Source organism: Mustela lutreola, chromosome 1 (genome assembly GCF_030435805.1).
Source record: "Mustela lutreola isolate mMusLut2 chromosome 1, mMusLut2.pri, whole genome shotgun sequence".
Classification (NCBI taxonomy): Eukaryota; Metazoa; Chordata; class Mammalia; order Carnivora; family Mustelidae; genus Mustela; species Mustela lutreola.
In genome coordinates, this window is record NC_081290.1 from 231,583,455 (window position 1) to 231,601,116 (window position 17,662).

The 17,662-nt window shown below is 38.6% G+C and overlaps 1 protein-coding gene across 4 annotated transcripts in view; it reads left to right on the forward strand.

Annotated features, from left to right (window-relative positions):
• FAM168A (family with sequence similarity 168 member A) overlaps nt 1-17,662 on the forward strand; it is a 242,040-nt gene that overhangs the window by 50,470 nt on the left and 173,908 nt on the right. The window contains exon 2 of one of the 4 annotated variants that reach the window (XM_059133216.1): nt 2,688-2,742. The exons of the other annotated variants lie outside the window; for them this stretch is intronic. The gene's annotated coding sequence lies outside the window, so the exon portion shown is untranslated. The remainder of the gene's footprint in view (nt 1-2,687; nt 2,743-17,662) is intronic. 4 annotated transcript variants of the gene reach the window in all.

Here is a 17,662-nt window from a genome sequence, read left to right on the forward strand (position 1 = left end):
CCCAATGTGGGGCTTGATCCCAGGACCCTGGGTTCATGACCTGAGCCAATGGCAGAGATGTTAACCCACTGAGCCACCCAGGTGCCCCTCATTGAACTTTTTAAGATTCTTTCCTTAAGTAGTCTTGCCCATTCTGTTGGCTTTAATGGCTACCCATATGCTAATGAAATATCTCTAGCTTGGAGCTCTCTGCTGAGCTCCAGACTTGTAAATGTTACTGGCTTTTGGCTATCTACATATATCCATTTAGATTTACCTCAGATTCAGTAGGTCTGAAACATAGTTCATTTTCCTGTCCACTTCTAATCTCTTCCATTCTGTATCCCTCCCCAAACAAAAAGTTAAAATCGTCTCTTTCTGTAGTTTTGTAACTTAAATGCACTCCATCCAATCATACAGGCTAATGAATCTGTGCCATGTCTTTTTTTTTTTTTTAGTTTAATTCCAATATCATTAACATACAGTGTTATGTTAGTTTCAGGTGTACAATACAGTGATTCAACAATTCTTCCTGTTACTCATTGCTCATCATGATAAGTGTACTCTTAACCCCCTTCTCTGTTCACCTTGCCCCACCCCCACCCCCCCGTTAATCATTTGCTTGTTTTCCATAGTTAAGAGTCTTTTTTTGGTTTATTTCTTTTTTTATTTTGTTTTGTTCTTAAATTCCACAGGTGAGTGGAATTGTATGGTATTTGTCTTTCCCTGACTTATTTCACTTAGCGTTGCACCTTCTAGATCCATCCATGTTGTAGCAAATGGCAGTTTTTTTTATGGCTGAGTAATATTCCATTGTGTATATATACCACATCTTCTTTATCCATTCATCTGTTGACAGACATCTGGACTGCTTCCATAATTTGGCTGTTGTAACTAATGCTGCAATAAACATAGGGCTGCATGTATCCTTTTGAATTTGTGTTTTTGTATTCTTTGGGTAAATGCTCAGTAGTGGAATTACTGCATCATTGAGTAGTTCTATTTTTAACTCTTTGAGAAACCTCCATACTGTTTTCCACAGTGACTACACCAGTTTGCATTCCCACCAACAGTGCGCAAGTGTTCCTTTTCCTCCACATCCTTGCCAACACTTGTTTCTTGCGTGGCAGGTGTGAGGTGATACCTCATTGTGGTTTTGATTTGCATTTCCCTGATGATTAATGATGTTGAGCATTTTTTCATGTATCTGTTGGCCATCTGTATGTCCTTGGAGAAATGTCTGTTTTTAAATTGGATTATTATTATTTTTTGATGTTGTATAAGTTCTTTATATATATTTTGGAAACTAATCATTTATTGAGTATATCATTTGCAACTGTCATTTCCCGTTCAGTAGATTGTCTTTTGTTTCCTTTACTGTGCAGAAGCTTTTTATCTTGATTTAGTCCCGGTAGTTTGTTTTTGCTTTTATTTCCCTTGCCTCAGAAGACATTTCTAGAAAAATCTCACTATGGCCCATATCAGAGAAATTACTACTTCTGCTCTCTTCTAGAATTTTTAAGGTTGTAGGTCTCACATTTAAGTCCTATCCATTTTGAGTTTATTTTTGTGTATGCTGCAAGAAAGTGGCCCAGTTTCATTCTTTTGTATGTAGCTGTCTAGTTTTCCCAGCACCGTTTGTTGAAGAGACGGCCTTTTCCCCATTGCATATTCTTGTGCCCTTAGTCTTCTCCCGTATCTCTCACAGCCAAAAAGAAGTCTTCCTAAGTATTTCTGAAATTCATCTTTCCTTTCCTTTCCTAATTACCACCTTAGTTCAGACCCTGATCCCACCTGGACAAGTACAATAGTCTCCTAACTGGTTTCTGTATTACCCATCTAGTAAACCTTTCACTCAGCAGCTAGAATGTATCCAGTAGAGGTATATGTCTACATCATTCTTTTGCTGAAATCTTTTATTGGCTCTAAAGTCTAAGCTCCTTAGCATGACTATTAGGACTTCTATGCTAGCTCCTTAGCATAACCTATTAGGCCTTTTGTGACCTGTTCTTGTGTACTTCTCCTACCTGTACTCTTCCTATGGCTGATAATACTGAGTAGCATGTAGTTCCTACAGACACCTTGCAATTTCAGACCTTTGTTCGTGCCATTTTTCCTGGGGGTTGGGTGCATCTCTCCTAAGAAACCTTTCAGAACCCTTAAGATTGCCCCAACTGCCCCATTTTGTTCCAGGAGTCATCCAATGCCTGCTTCTGTCATAATACTCTGTTATGTAAGTGAACTGTTTTTGTTTGCTACTTCAGTTAACTCGAAGTGTCTTGATGGCAGGGACTCCTGTCTTCGTCATAGTTTTCGCTCCTGGAGGGTGCATCCCAAGTAGCGAGTGAGTAGTTTTTGTACTGAACCTAGTAAGGACAGATAATAAGCCAGTACTATGAGATTCTACTTAGGAGTGAGATGGTATTTTTTCCAATGTGGTTTTTTAATTTGTTTAGAATGGAATTTAGAATTTAATTGGATTGATAAAGGGTTTAGTGGTGATGATGGTGTGTAGCACAAGGTTCAGAAGTAGAAATAGTAAGAGGGTATATTCAGGAGTTGGTAAATGCTTTCACTAAAAATTTTAGGCTTTGTGGGTCACATGCAGTCTATATTATTTCTTCTTCTTTTCCTTTTCCTCCTTTCCCTTCCCATCTTCTTCCTGCTCTTCCTCTTTTCTCCTCTTATGTTTCATTCTTAACTCACAGGCTATCAGAAATCAAACTTTTAAGTTGTAGAATATTGAAGATCAAAGAGATTAAGGTAAGGTCATATTTCTTGTTTTATTTATTATTATTATTTTTAAAAGATTTTATTTATTTATTTGACAGAGAGAGAGAGACAGTGGAGAGCAGAGAGCCTGATGTTGGGGCTCAATCCCAGGACCCTAGGATCATGACCTGAGCCGAAGGCAGATGCTTAATGACTAAGCCATCCAGGCACCCCTTGTTTTATTTATTATAAAATTTAGTGCCTTGGGTAATTATACATATCTTTAGTGTAGAGAACAATTATACAGGAATTTTTTGGTCAGACTACCATGCTGTTTATCTAAAAGCTGGACATTTTACTAAATGGGCCATTGATCTTTGTATGAAGATGTTGTAAGAACACTTTGGTTTATAAAGCTCCTATACAACTCCCCTTCCTCCCTCTTTAATCAGATATCTGGGTCCTGTCGGAATATGCCTATTTTTATGACGATATAGATTGTGTTTTTTTCTTAGATATGGACATTTTCTTTTTAAATTTTTTTTTTTGTTATTTTAAAAAATATTTTATTTATTTAATTGAGAGAGAGCATTAAGTGGTGGGGGAGATAGGGGCAGAGGGAGAGGGAGAAGTAGACTCCCCACTGAGCAGGGATCCTGACAGTACTTGATCCCAGGACCAGGGATCATGATCTGAGCTGGAGACAGATGCCTAACCAACTGAGCCACCCAGGCGCCCCTGTTTATTTATTCGAGAGAGAATGTGAGCCAAGAGCGTGGTGAGGAGAGGGGGAGAGGGAGAGGGGGAGAGAGAGAATCACCAGCATACTCCCTACTGAGCAAGGAACTGAATCCCATGACCCTGAGATTGTGACCTGAGCTAAAATCAAGAGTTAGATGTTCAACTGACTGAGCCACCCAGACACCCCAGATATGAAGATTTTGAAGGAATTGTGGCTGATAAATTTTTTACAGTAAATTTCAATCTCTGACTGACTCAAGATTATGATCTTTATTTGCTTTCTGATCATGTCCTTCAAGCTTAGCTGTTTCTGCTGATGCTCATATTTTCTAGCCTTTGTTTTATCATTTTTTCACATAGCCTAGTTTTTTTTTTTTAAGATTTTATTTATTATTAGAGAGAGTATGTGCTTCTTTGAATTGGGAGAGGGGCATAGGGAAGAGGCAGAGGGAGAGAGAGAATCTCCAGTGGACTCTGCTCTGAGTAAGAAATCCTACATGGGGCTTGGTGTCACCACCCCAAGATCATGACCTGAAGTGAAACCAAGAGCTGGACATTCAACTGACTGAACCACCCAGGTGCCCCACATATCATAGTTTTCTAATTTGTCCTTCTTCTTTTATTTTAAATTTATAGCAAAAAATCTGTCTGTAAATATACTTATATTTCTGCAAATGTAATTTTATTTTATTTCTTTAAAGATTTTATTTATTTTTTGACACAGAGAGAGAAGGAACACAAGCAGGGGGAGTGGGAGAGGGAGAAGCAGGCTTCCTGCAGAGCAGGGAGCCCCATGTGGGGCTTGATCCCAGGACTCTGGGATCATGACCTGAACCGAAGGTAGATGCGTAACAGGCTGAGCCACCCCCATGCCCCTGCAAACATAATTTTTGTATTTTACTTGACCTGTAGTGCATAGGTGTGTCATGTTGAATTATTTTCCTTAAGGATGAAGAAATCAAGACTCAAGGGTAATTTGACTGGCCTTAGGACTAGTAGGGATGGAGATGCAAAGATAAAAGGGACCTAAAACTTGAGTATTTGTAGTAGGTAACGTGCTGGGTATTTTCTTTCCCTTTTATAATTTAATTGTCACATTTACCCTTTATAGGGTATTGTGCCTATTTTACAGAAGAGGAAACTGGAGCAACTGTGGCTTGTAGGGATAAAGTAGCTTGCATTTGTTTACATAGCCAGGAAGAGAAGAGAGCATGTATTAAAAATCCAATCTGCCTTGTTCCAAAGTCCTCTGTAGTTTTAAACTCTATAGTTTTAAACTCTGAGGTCAGTGTTTTTTAGTCTACTTAGATGAGTGGTAAGTATTTGGCTACACATTAGAATCACTGGAGGAGCTGTTTAAAAAAAGGAAAGATGAAAAGACATGCCCCAGTTCCACCCCAACCAGTGCTAACAGAATTTTTGTAGATGAATCTAAGGTTGGTTGTGTATGTGTGTATGTTTATATAGAATGTATAAATTAAAAAGAAGTTGTATGGGGGGAGTGAAACAGGTGAAGGGGATTAAGAGTATATTTATTATCATGAGCACTAAGTAGTGTATAGAATTGTTGCATCACTATATTATACACCTGAAACTAATATAATACTGCATGTTAATTATACTGGAATTAAAAAAATAAATTGTATTGAGATGTATGTAACCTATATAGAAAAAGGTGCACAGAAAGTATAACCAGCACTCAGATCAAGAAAGGGAACATGGGATGCCTGGGTGGCTCAGTCAGTTGGGCATCTGCCTTTGGCTCAGGTCATGATCCCAAGATCCTGGGATGGAGCCCCACATCAGGCTCCTTGCTCAGCGGAGAGCCTGCTGTGTTTTCTCTGCCTGCTGCTCCCCCTGCTTGTATACACTCTCTCTTTTTCTTGCTCTCTCACTCTGATGAATAAATAAATTAAAAAAAAAAAAAAAGAAAAAGAAAAGAAAAGGAACATTTCCCCTTTCTCCAAGATAACCAATATTCTGACTTCTAATACCATAGATTATTTTTGCCTATTTGAACGTTCATAAGATATGACTGGCTTTTTACACTCACTGTGATTTATTTACATTTTTGTGTATAACAATAGATTGTTTATGCTCATTGACATATTAGCAGTAGTTCTCAAGCATTTTAGTATCTTCACTCTTGCTAATTATTGAAGACTACAAATTTGTGGTCTTCATTTGTGGGTTTTATCTATCAATTTTGCTGTATTAAAGATTAAAACTGGGGGCACCTGGCTGTCTCAGTTGGAAGAACATGCTACTCTTGATCTTGGGGTTGTGAGTTCGAGCTCCATATTGGGTGTAGAGATTACAAAAAAAAAAAAACCACCCCTTAAATTTATTTTATTTTATTTTTAAAGATTTTATTTATTTATTTGACAGAGATCACAAGTAGGCAGAGAGGTAGGCAGAGAGAGAAAGAGAGAGAGAGAGGAGGAAGCAGACTCCCTGCTAAGTAGAGAGCCTGATGTGGGGCTCGATCCCAGGACTCAGGGATCATGACCTGAGCTGAAGGCAGAGGCTTTAACCCACTGAGCCACCCAGGTGCCCCCAAACCCCTGAAATTTAAAAAGTATTAACTTACTTAAAAATATCAAAAACTATATTATTCCAAGTCAGAAGGATAATATTTTATATTTTTCCAGTCTTTTTACCATCTGAACACACACACACACACACACACACACACACACACATTTAATTTATTTATTATTTTTAATTGGAGTATAGTTGACACCTGACTGGATATATATCTGCTTCTACATTAAATGTTTTGCAGTTGATTGTTTTGTATGTAATATATTAAGAAAATCTAGTCCCACATAGGTAATGTGGCTAGAAGAGGAAGAACTATTTTTTTTTTTTAAGATTTTATTTATTTATTTGACAGAGATCACAAGTAGACAGAGAGATAGACAGAGAGAGGGGGGGGGGAAAGCAGGCTCCCTACCGAGCAGAGAGCCTGATGAGGGGCTTGATCCCAGGACCCTGGACCATGACCTGAGCCGAAGGCAGAGGCTTTAACCCACTCAGCCACCCAGGCGCCCCGGAAGGACTGTTTTAATTGCCTTTTTAGGTAATTGTGGATATTACTTTTTGATACTACACCAAGACTTGACAACTGTTAGTTTCTTAAAGGTCCATTATGTTATAGAATCTGAAACTGTATCAGTGAGCTTTTCATGTTGTATTACATTAAAATCATCAATTTGTTTTGTACTTTGAGTGATCTACCTGTACATGATTTTGTAGCATCATGCATTGGTCATTTGGAAAATACTGGTTTACTGAATTATGCAGACCTTCTAAATGTTGATGCATTCTAATACATAATGTCAAAAAAATCACATTGGTTTATATTTCCACCAATCTTTTTTTTTTTATTTTTTTAAAGATTTTACTTATTTATTTGACAGAGAGAGAGAGATCACAAGTAGGCAGAGAGGCAGGCAAAAAGAGAGAGGGAAGCAGGCTCCCTGCTGAGCAGAGAGCCCGACAAGGGGCTTGATCCCAAGACCCTGAGATCATGACCTGAGCGGAAGGCAGAGGCTTAACCCACTGAGCCACTCAGGTGCCCCTATTTCCACCAATCTTATCAGACAAGTCTTTTCTAATTTTTGCTTCAGAGCTCAAATTTTAGCATTGGCAAGAAATAGTGACAGTTGTTTTCCATGAAGTGAGACTCACATTGTTCATTTTTGAAAAAGTGTCTGCTGAACATGGAAGTCTGAATAATCATAGTTTTCTGCCAGTTGTTCTTTCAAGTAAAAATGGTGTTTCATAAAAAAAGCTAGTTCAGCTTGGAACTTAATTGCACAATCTTTAAAAAAAAACAAAAAACAAATGAGTCTGATAAATGAGTGAACCAGTTTTTACAGAGGAGGATGTAGGGGGCGCCTAGGTGGCTCAGTCGGTTAAGCATTTGCCTTTGTCTCAGGTCATGATCCCAGGGTCCTGGGACAGAGCTTTGCTTCAGGCTCCCTGCTCAGTGGGGAGTTTGCTGCTCCCTCTGCCACTCCCCTGGTTGTGCTCTCCCTCTCTCTCTGCCAAATAAATAAATAAAATCTTAAAAAAAAAAAACCATCCACAGAGTAAGATGTAGTAACCTGATCCCTCTGGGCTACTGTGTAGATTGATATTGATGCCACAAAATTTGCCCTCTACGGTCTGGTTACCATTTGCTGTGGGGGAAAGGGTCAACCTTCTTGGTGATAAGCTCTATAAAATTATTTAATTTGGATATTTAGGAATCGAAGAGATATAATAGGAACGTTCCTTGCATTGTTATTGATCTCTTCAGAAATAGGTAATACATCTATTTTGCTCTTGCTTTCCCCCTTACTAGCTGTGAGGTCTTGGACATGTTACTTCATTTTCTGTGCCTTGTTTTTTTAATCATTAAAAGGAGAAGGGCAGGGGTGCCTGGGTGGCGTAGGCAGTTAAACATCTGCCTTTGGCTCAGGTCATGATCCCAGGGTCCTGGGATGAGCCCTACATTGGGGGGAGGAGGTGGTCCCTGCTCAGCAGGGACCACCTCCTTCTCCCTTTCCCTCTGCTGCTCCCCCTGCTTGTGCTCTCACACTCTCTCTCTCAAATAAATAAATAAAATTAAGAAGAAAATAGAAGGGCGATAATATTAGTAGATAATTCCTGGTAGTTATGAGGATTGAATGAAGTAATTCATATAAAATCTTAATACCATGTTTATCATATATTAATTACTCAATAAATGCTAGCTGCTATTCATATTATCCTTCTAGAATGAAGTATAGGATTTAATATGACTTACTGGAACAGTGTTTTGATTTTTAAAGCATTTTTTAAAGATGAAAAAAATATTTTAAGTAATCTCTACACCCAATGTATGTCTTGTACTCACAACCCCAAGATCAAGAGTCACATATATTCCACTGACTGAGCCAGCCTAGGTGCCCCTAAAGCATTTATATTATTGGGTTTTGTATTTTGGGATTTGTTTTCTGTTTGTAGTTTGCTTGGTCTTCCTGGCAATGAAGCTTTAATTTGCGCTGTTTTGTCTGAATTTCTTGGTGAGCCAGAGCAGAGCAGATATGATGACCTTTAACTCTCCATCAACTTTTTAAACTTTGTAGTCTAAATGAAATAAGTTGGATTGTTCTGGAGAGTTCACAGAGGTTGATAATTTTTTCTAATTTAAAAATGTCAGTGAGGGGCGCCTGGGTGGCTCAGTAGGTTAAAGCCTCTGCCTTCAGCTCAGGTCATGATCCCAGGGTCCTGGGATCAAGCTCCGAATCGGGCTCTCTGCTCAGCGGGGAGCCTGCTTCTCCCTCTCTCTCTGCCTGCCTCTCTGCCTACTTGTAATCTCTGTCAAATAAATAAATAAAATCTTAAAAAAAAAAATGTCAGTGAATGTGACAAATACCCCTTTCTAAATTTTTTCTAACCAGTCATCAGTGAGAAGATGCAGTATTTTTCTATAGTACCCAGAACCAAAGAGGCAAATGTTTTATATATTTTTCTGCATTTATTTATGGTGATGGTAGTATCCATCTTTTTGGGACTTAGGGCTTAGACAGTACATTTTGGTCAAGCTATGGAGTTATGGAGAGGAAAACTTACCTGTTCTAAATGAACATATCTGAAAGCCCGACACCCCTTCAGTGAAGTATCAGTGTAAGTACACTGTCTCCTAGATGGGAGTTAGCGTGAAACCCTTGAACACTTAAAACCTTTGAGATGAGGTCTAGGTTCCCTAATACATATAAGACAATTTGTTAAATAACATCTCCCTGTCTCCCTCTTGACTGTCATTGTTTGCCTCTCCTCCTGTGTTAGACATTTTATCACTAATACTAATGAAATGTACACTGTGCTGTGTTTTCAGTTCTCCAGATGTGCCATGCTTCTTGTTTCAGTGTCTTTGAACACGTTCTTCTTTGGGCCTGGACATCTCTTCGTAAATTTTTTTTTTTTTAAGATTTTATTTATTTATTTATTTATTTGTCAGAGAGAGAGAGAGAGAGAGATTGAGAGAGGATGCACGCACGTGCACAAGCCGGCAGAGACAGACAGAGGAGGCTTCCCACTGAGCAAGGAGCCTGATGTGGGACTCGATCCCAGGATCCTGGGATCATGACCTGAGCTAAAGGCAGAGGTTTAACAGACTGAGCCACCCACGGGTCCCTAATCTCTTTGTAAATCTTAATTGACCTAACTCCTACTTGGACTTTAAGACTTAGCTTAGGAGTTAACCTTTTCTAGAAAGCTTTCCTTGATTTTTCCCAGGTTGGGATTGGGTACCCTATCTCTGGTTTGCTCTGATTGTAATTGTGTATTTATTATCTATTGATTTCCTCCACTTGCAGGGAGCAGGGATTTTATCTGATCACCTTTTTTCTCAAGGACCCATTTTTGGAACTCCGACATCAGTAAGATCTTGTTGAGTGAATCCATAGTTTCTGTCTAGTCTGTTAGCAGCTGTAATTTCCCAACTGACTGCATTTACTCCATATTGTTCTAGGCTTAGTTTTTGTAGAATGGCTTTTCTGATCCCCCTCCCCCAAGTCTTGTCTCTGCTACACTTCAGTCCACTCTCCTGCTATTCTTTGTCCGCGGTGGGATCAGTGGAGCCATTCACAGTAGACATGTAGATTCTCAGAACTTGATTTGTGGTAGATCCTAGATTCTCACTTGAAATGAGTCAAGGTATTATTGGTAAATGAAGAAGTTGGGACCTTTTGATTGCTTTTCTAACTCTTGGTTCTTTTCTGTGCTTCCAAGTTTCCTCTTTACTAACCTTTGGGTCAATTTTAACTTTTAGGTAACATAAAACAAATGCCACAAAACTAAATTTTATCAGGACTTAGCTTGTGCATTTGATTTTTTGACCCTAAATATAGGATTTGATTTATCAGTTATGGTGGTGGGATGACTGAGACTTCAGGAAATGTGGGGTTTTATGACTATCTTGTTAAGCCCTTAGTGGTTCCTGACAGGTGATTTAAATTATGGCTTCAAAAAAAAAAACAAAAAAACAAAAAAGGTTTTGCTAACTAAAGTCTTAGTAGCGGATAAAAATAATCATTTATGGATGCATTCATTTAGTTAACATAGGTGTTACACTCTGTGCTAGGAAAGTTTTTTTCTTTCTTTCCTTCTCCTATTTTTTGCTCTTTTTCTTTTTCCTTTTCCCTTTCCTTTCCTTTTCTTTCTTCTAAGGGTTGAGCTTATGACCCTGGATCAAGACTTGAGCTGAGATTAAGAGTCAGACGCTTAACCAGCTGAGCCACCCAGGCACCCCATGTGCTACGTGGGTTCTGATGAGATGAGTAGGATGTGGTCTCTGTCTCCAAGGGGCTCCCTGGTGCAAGGGAAAAGGTATAAACAAATACATTACATTCAGTGTTTTATAGATGCTATAAAATAACTAGCAAAGAGGGAGGTGTTAGTACCTTTTTCAGGGAAGAGTTCTTGGAGGAGTAGACACCTGAGCTTATATCTGAGGAGGAATGGGTTTGGTATGTGGAAGATTCTAGATGTAGAGTCAGAAAACCTAGATTGAACTCCAGCTCAGCTACTTACTAGCTCTCTGACTTGGGGAAAGTTGTTAAAGTACTCTGAATTTCAGGGTGTTTACCCTCTAAAGTGAGAATAATCATGTCAATAATTATTATCAGTAATAATATCAATAATAATGTTAGTAATCATGAATAATCATTTAAGACATGAGAAAGAACCTCATAAATGTTAAACACAAATATTGTATCTTGATTTTTGTTTTTTATTCAGTGATAATAGTATTTTGACAGATTGGAGCATCAGTTTTCTTATCCAGTCTAGAAATAAGTGAAAAAAAGACTGGGTATATTAGTTTGTAGATGTCATTTTCTTTTTCTTTTTTTTTTTTTTAAAGATTTTATTATTTGACAGCGAGAGATCACAAGTAGGCAGAGAGGCAGGCAGAGAGAGAGGAAGGGAAGGAAGCAGGCTCCCTGCCGAGCAGAGCGCCCGATGCGGGACTCGATCCCAGGACCCTGAGATCATGACCTGAGCTGAAGGCAGCGGCTTAACCCACTGAGCCACCCAGGCACCCCTAGATGTCATTTTCTTAAGTACTAACACTATTGGCATCATGAATTAGGGCAAAGGCTTTTAGTCTAGCATCCACAAAACTTTGGTTCTGTGATATTAGGGAAGATACTGCTGAAGATACTTACAGTGTGGTCACTGAAAAAATACCGAATGTGGTTCTGAGTGGCTTGGATGGCAATAAACCAAAGTGGAAAGAGGTCCTTTCTTACCTCTGTGCCAGCTTTGGATTTTAATGTTTCAGAATTACATTTTCCTCATAATTTGTAGAATATTTAAAAATATTTTTCCTTTTAATACAATAGACTTTTGTAGAGAACCTTGCTTTACAGAATAGAGGGAGCTTTTTGTCATTTATATTGTACTAATACTACTAGTATTTTACTTCCTCCTTCAAATTTATTATGCTGAATAATTTTGCAAGGTGAGTTTACCAGCTGTGGCACTTACTGGCTTTGTGACCTTCAAAGTTACTTAATCTTTCTGTAACTCATTTTATCTGTCTTTGAGGGAATATAGTGGTATTTGCAGTATATAGTTATTAGGATTAAATGAGATAATTAGAGAAAGTGTTTAGTTTGGTGTTGGGCATATAGTTAATAAATTCAACAAAGAAAGGTTGTTATTATTACTTTCATTTTGTAAGTAAAGAGCTGGATAGAGATTCAGCAACCTGACTAGATTTACTTGTAAGAACCAAAGATGGGATTTAGTCCAGGTTAAGTAATGCCAAAGCCTTCACTCTTTATCCTTTTACTAGGCTATGCTTTGTAATTAATATTACATTTATTGGAAATGTATTATGAGATGCTGTCGAGTGCTTGGAAAAAATCTGTTACTCTTGGATACTTAAAACTTTATTTCGGTCATGTTTTACTAATAGTTTACATAAACTCCAAACTAAATTGTTAGGGAAAGAATTCCTTGGCCTAGCTTCCCTATGAGCAAACACAGTTTAAAGGTAGATATTCTGGTTAGTAAAAAGTGGTTGGTGGTTGCTAAAAAGAACAGTGTATATTTTTTCCCCTCCGAAACAGCTTTCCTGAAGTAAAATTGACAGCGAGTGACAGAAGTTTAATATAGTTTGCTAAGTTTTGGTGTATGTATACCTGTGAAACCATCACAGTTCAGATGAATATATCCATCACCTCCCAAAGTTTCTGGCATCCCTCTGTAACCTCTTCCTTCTGCCCTCTGATCCTCCATCCAAACAACCATTGATCTGCTTTCGGTTACTATAGTTAAAGATGGTCTAAAAGTCAGTCCAATCAGGATTCACATTCCTAGTCTGCCACTGTACTGGTTGGGCATCTTTGGAGAAATCAGCCTAGTTTACTCATCTGTAAAATAGGAATTCTATCATCTGTTCAGAAGACCATGAGGAAGATAGGAATGGTGTGTAGAAAGCCTGGCATGGTGTCTGACACATAGCAGCCTGCAGTCACTGGAAGTCGGTATCACCAGCCAGCTTTCAGTTAGTGGTCCAGAGTACACTTAGGAGTTCAGAGCTCTAAAATGCTTTTCTATCACCTTAAACCCTATCATTCCCTCCCATTGAATGAGCTTTTAATAGGAACATTTAGATTTGGGCCGCTTGAGGCCCTAAAGGGCTTTTGGTACTCTGTCCTTTCCTCCCCCATGCCCAGTGTTCCACATGCTATTAATTATGAACAGATGTTCTTCATAAATAAGCAACTCCACAAAAGATTTTTGAGTTCTTTTTTTTTTTTTTTAAAGATTTTATTTATTTATTTATTTGACAGAGATCACAAGTAGGCAGAGAGGCAGGCATAGAGAGAGAGAGAAGGAAGCAGGCCCCCCAGTGAGCAGAGAGCCCGATACCGGGCTCGATCCCAGGACCCCGAGACCATGACCCGAGCCGAAGGCAGAGGCCCAACCCACTGAGCCACCCAGGTGCCCCAGATTGTTGAATTCTTGATGCCCATGTTTAAGTCTGGCATTGTGATAAAGCTGCGTGACCAATGAACTTACAGTCAGAGTTCTGAGTTTTAGTTTCCAGGCTGCCTTGGGCAAATCATAAAATCTTTCTGAGCCTGACGCAAAATTTTCTCACATATTAAGTTGGGAAGGATCATACCACAAATTTGTTGAGAGGATTAAAGAATTTTGAAAATGAATTGTATGATGAAAGTCTTCATTTTATGTATCATCCCATGACTGCTTTGCATTATTAGAACTTCGTAAAATGTCAGGTAGCATTTAAACATGATGTCTTACAAGTTTTGTTTTTGTTTTTTTTTCAAAAACTGTATTTTATTAGGTTTTACCACTAGTACAAAAAAGCAAAAACCAAAGGTTAAAAGTGCTTAGAATTTAAAGTCAGAGGAACTTAAATTCAAGTATTATGTTAATAGCTGTGTGACCTTAGGCAAGTTATTTAATTTCTGTGAGCCTGAAATTCTCACCTGTCAATAAAGGGTATCTAGTCTGCCTCAGAGGGTTGTTGTGAGGATTATAAATAATGAATATGTCATGATTGGAGTATAGCAGATGCCCTCTGAAGCTAGTTTCTTTCCTTCCATTTCCAAAATTAGTAGATTTGTGGAGTTCAAGTGAGCTATTACTGAAAGGATTAGTTTTGCCTTCCTCATTCCTTGATGCAGTTTGGCCCAGGATGTCTGTTAGCTAATGTCTCAGATTTCTCATTTAAGTCTAGAAATGAAGTTGGAAGTTTATGATGCTAGCCATTATTGTAAAGGGATTTTTTTTTTTTAATCGAATAATGGGAAGAGCCAATGCCATGCTTTTGTACTTTCTCATTAATTCTCATTGCTGTAGCTACAGATACTTTGTATTGTGGGAGTCAGGGAAACTGGGGCCATTTTCTAGTCTTTTCTGTTTGTGTTTATTTGGGTTAGAGAATTGTTTAAACGTTTCTCAGTGAATAAAGTGGATTTGCTTAGTTCAGATTCTTCCTCCTGGGCGAGGCCAGGAATGACCTATTGGGGAGGGGGTGGGGGGCGGTCGGAGTTGGGGGACTGGTGTGTTCTGCTTGTAAAGTTGTCAGGATCTTTGAGTTTGGGGGCGGTGGAGAAGAGTTGATTCTCTGTTCCCCTTTTCCCCTTCAGAGCGTTTACAGCCCAACACAAAGGGAACTTTAAGATGGAGGTCTGCATTGTAATTTCCTAGAAATTGCTGCTTCTGGTAACTGCTCATTCAGTTTGTACCTCTTTGCTGCAGTGGATGAAACAATGGGGACAATAAAGCCATTTATCTGATAGCCGTAGCCTCAATGGGATGTTTGTTTTAATAATGGTATAATTTGCAGGGCTCATAAATTGTGATTTTATTCTCATGGAAATAACTGCCCGGTGGTATTTGGATTCTCAGGTCTCCTGTTGTGGATAATTTCACCAACATTTTGGCTGACAATTCCCTTTATCCTAGACTTCGTTTTAGATTGTTCAGGCTGGTTGAGTAATTAGCCCAGCGCAGAGCCAATTTTCTTTAGTTTGGGGCTGGCAGGTGGTTACTAGGTAACTAGAGGATCTTCTGAACAGCGAAGAAATTCTGCTTAGGGATTTAGAGAAAAATAGCTGAATTTGGTTTTGATTGTCATCTGGATTTTTTTTTTTAAAGGTTTTGTGTATTGAGTCCCAAAGTATCTGAATGAAAATAAAAAATTTAAATTGTCTGAATATGTATTTTCCACACTGTCAGACATCTCATTCGTTTTGGAAAATCATCTGTTTGAATTTTTAATTTTCATCTACATGTTTTTGCTGGAAATACATCCACAGAGGGCAGAGGATGATAATAGCTACCACAGTCTAGACATTGCCCCTAGGTGTTTTAAATACACTATCTCTAAATTGTAATTAGAACCCTGAGAGGTGGTATTGTTTCTGTTTCACATAAACAGAAACTTAAATTTGGAGAAGTAACCAAATTCAGGTTTCTCAGCTAATAGGTGGCAGGCAGTTTACCAGATTCAGAATTCGTGCTAGGTTTTAATTATAGTATAAGACATTCTGAAGTGACCTTGAAGTTTTTGTTAAACTCCTAGATATTGTAACAATTGGCTCAGTAATATACATGAATTAGTACCAACCATCAGATTCAGATATATATATATATATATATATATATATATATATATATATATATATAATTGTTCTTCCTGTCTTCTAACCTTGTATGACAACGGTAAGGTACCTGGAGTATTTTGATTATCTTAACCAAAGTTAAAGGCCTTCCAAACATAACACTGATTAAGAATGCTTTGAAAAGTACCAAAGCATAGTATAATGTCTGCAGATAGCCTCAGATTTGGAGTTTGGGGACTGTATTTTTATTTTTAATTTTTTTAGAGAGAGAGGTAGGGGAGGGACATAGGGAGAAAGAGACTCTTAAACTGGGCTTGGAGCCCTACTTGGGACTCGATTTCACAACCCTGAGATCATGACCTGACCTGAAATCAACAGTGGGTGATTTAACCAACTGAGCCACCCAGGCACCCTGGGGACTGGGTTTTTAAATCTTGCCACTGCCACTTCTTGGGTGATCTTGGGTAAATCTCTTAACCCACGTTGGCTAACGCTTAGCCTTTGGCTAAGCCTCATTTTGCTTATCTGCAAAATAGGGATAGCGTACCCATTTACCAGGAATAGTAGTGTTAATGTATGTGATAGTGCCTAGTATATGCCTGTAACATAGTGGAAGCTATGTTTAGAAGAAGCTTTTCTTCTTTTAGACTAACTCTTGGACTAATTTGATGTTTCTGTTATTATTGGCTGTAGGATTTATTAAAAGCTGTCCGACTTCTAGTGCCACTGTGTTATATTTTATGTTGATGCTGTTAGATTGACAGAGTTCATTTTTCTTGAGGAACTTCCTGCCCAAACTAGGTAATTTGTTTGTTGTTTACACTCTGGTCAAAAGAGTGAGTGCATATGTAGTAAGGAAATTGAATTTGTGATCATACAAACTTGTTGAAGTTCCATCCTTGCTGCTTACTGAGTTTCTTGGGACAACTGACTTTCTCTGGCTAAGACTTGGGATAGGGATAATACTATCTGACCTTCTCATCTGTTGTGAGGATCAAATGAGATCATAGATGGGACAGTGCCTTTTCAATTAAAAAATGCAGCGTGCCTGGGTGGCTCATTCCCTTGAGTATCTGCCTTTGGCTTAGGTCATGATGGCAGTGTTCTGGGATACAATCCTACATCCATTCCCCTGCTCAGCAAAGGGTCTGCCTCTCCCTCTGCCTCTCCCCCCACCGCCCCCAACTCTTTCTCTTTCCCTCTCTCTCAAATAAATGAATAAAATTAAAAAAAAAATTTAAGAATGCTAGGTAAGATAGTAATTATGTGACTTTCATAGTTTAGGTGGGGCTTAGTAAGAATTCACTACCGTTTGAAGAGAGGAATTTTAAATTTCACTTGAACTACAAAAAGGAGATATTTTGATGAGTTTTATGTTAGTCTTGGGGTAGTTGAAGAGAAGAGGCCAGAATGAGGTCCCTGAGCAGAGGAAGTATTGGGTGAATGAATGTTACTGGATGGTGGAGGTAAGAATGGGGTGGGGTGGGAGTACAACTGTGAGGCCAGCCAAGAGGATTTGGAGAAGAGCCAGAGATGAGGTTTGGATCTTGTTCTAATCTTGATCTGTAGAGCAAGGAAGGTGGAGACTCCTTGATTAAGAAAACTTAGAACATTGGGCACTGTGTGGAGAATTGGTTGAAAGAGTAAGGATGGTGGTAACGGCTGTAGTCTCTGTCATGAGGACACTCAAGTTGAAATCCCAGTTTTAAATCTTCTAGGAATATGTACAGAAGTTAAAATAGGTTTTGTTTCATTCCTAGCTCTCCCTATCCTCCCCACCCCCCACAGCTAAGTATGTACATGTTTGGAGACAAGTTCCAAGCAAATCTTGTGCTTATTGCACATAAAGCGATTGGTGGCTCTCAGGTGAGCATGTTGGCATATTTTCATTTAAAAGAGGTGCAGGTGGCTGGCAAGTGGGGGATCTCTTTTCACAGACTGGAAAGCTTAATTTTATGTAGTCGTATTCAGGTTATTTCTTCCCCGAAAATTAGTTCTGTTTCCAGCGTTTCAGTAATGCAGGTGATATTTTTCCTAAGTGGAACATCAACCAAAAATTTTAATGTGTTTAATTATTGATGTGTCTGAAT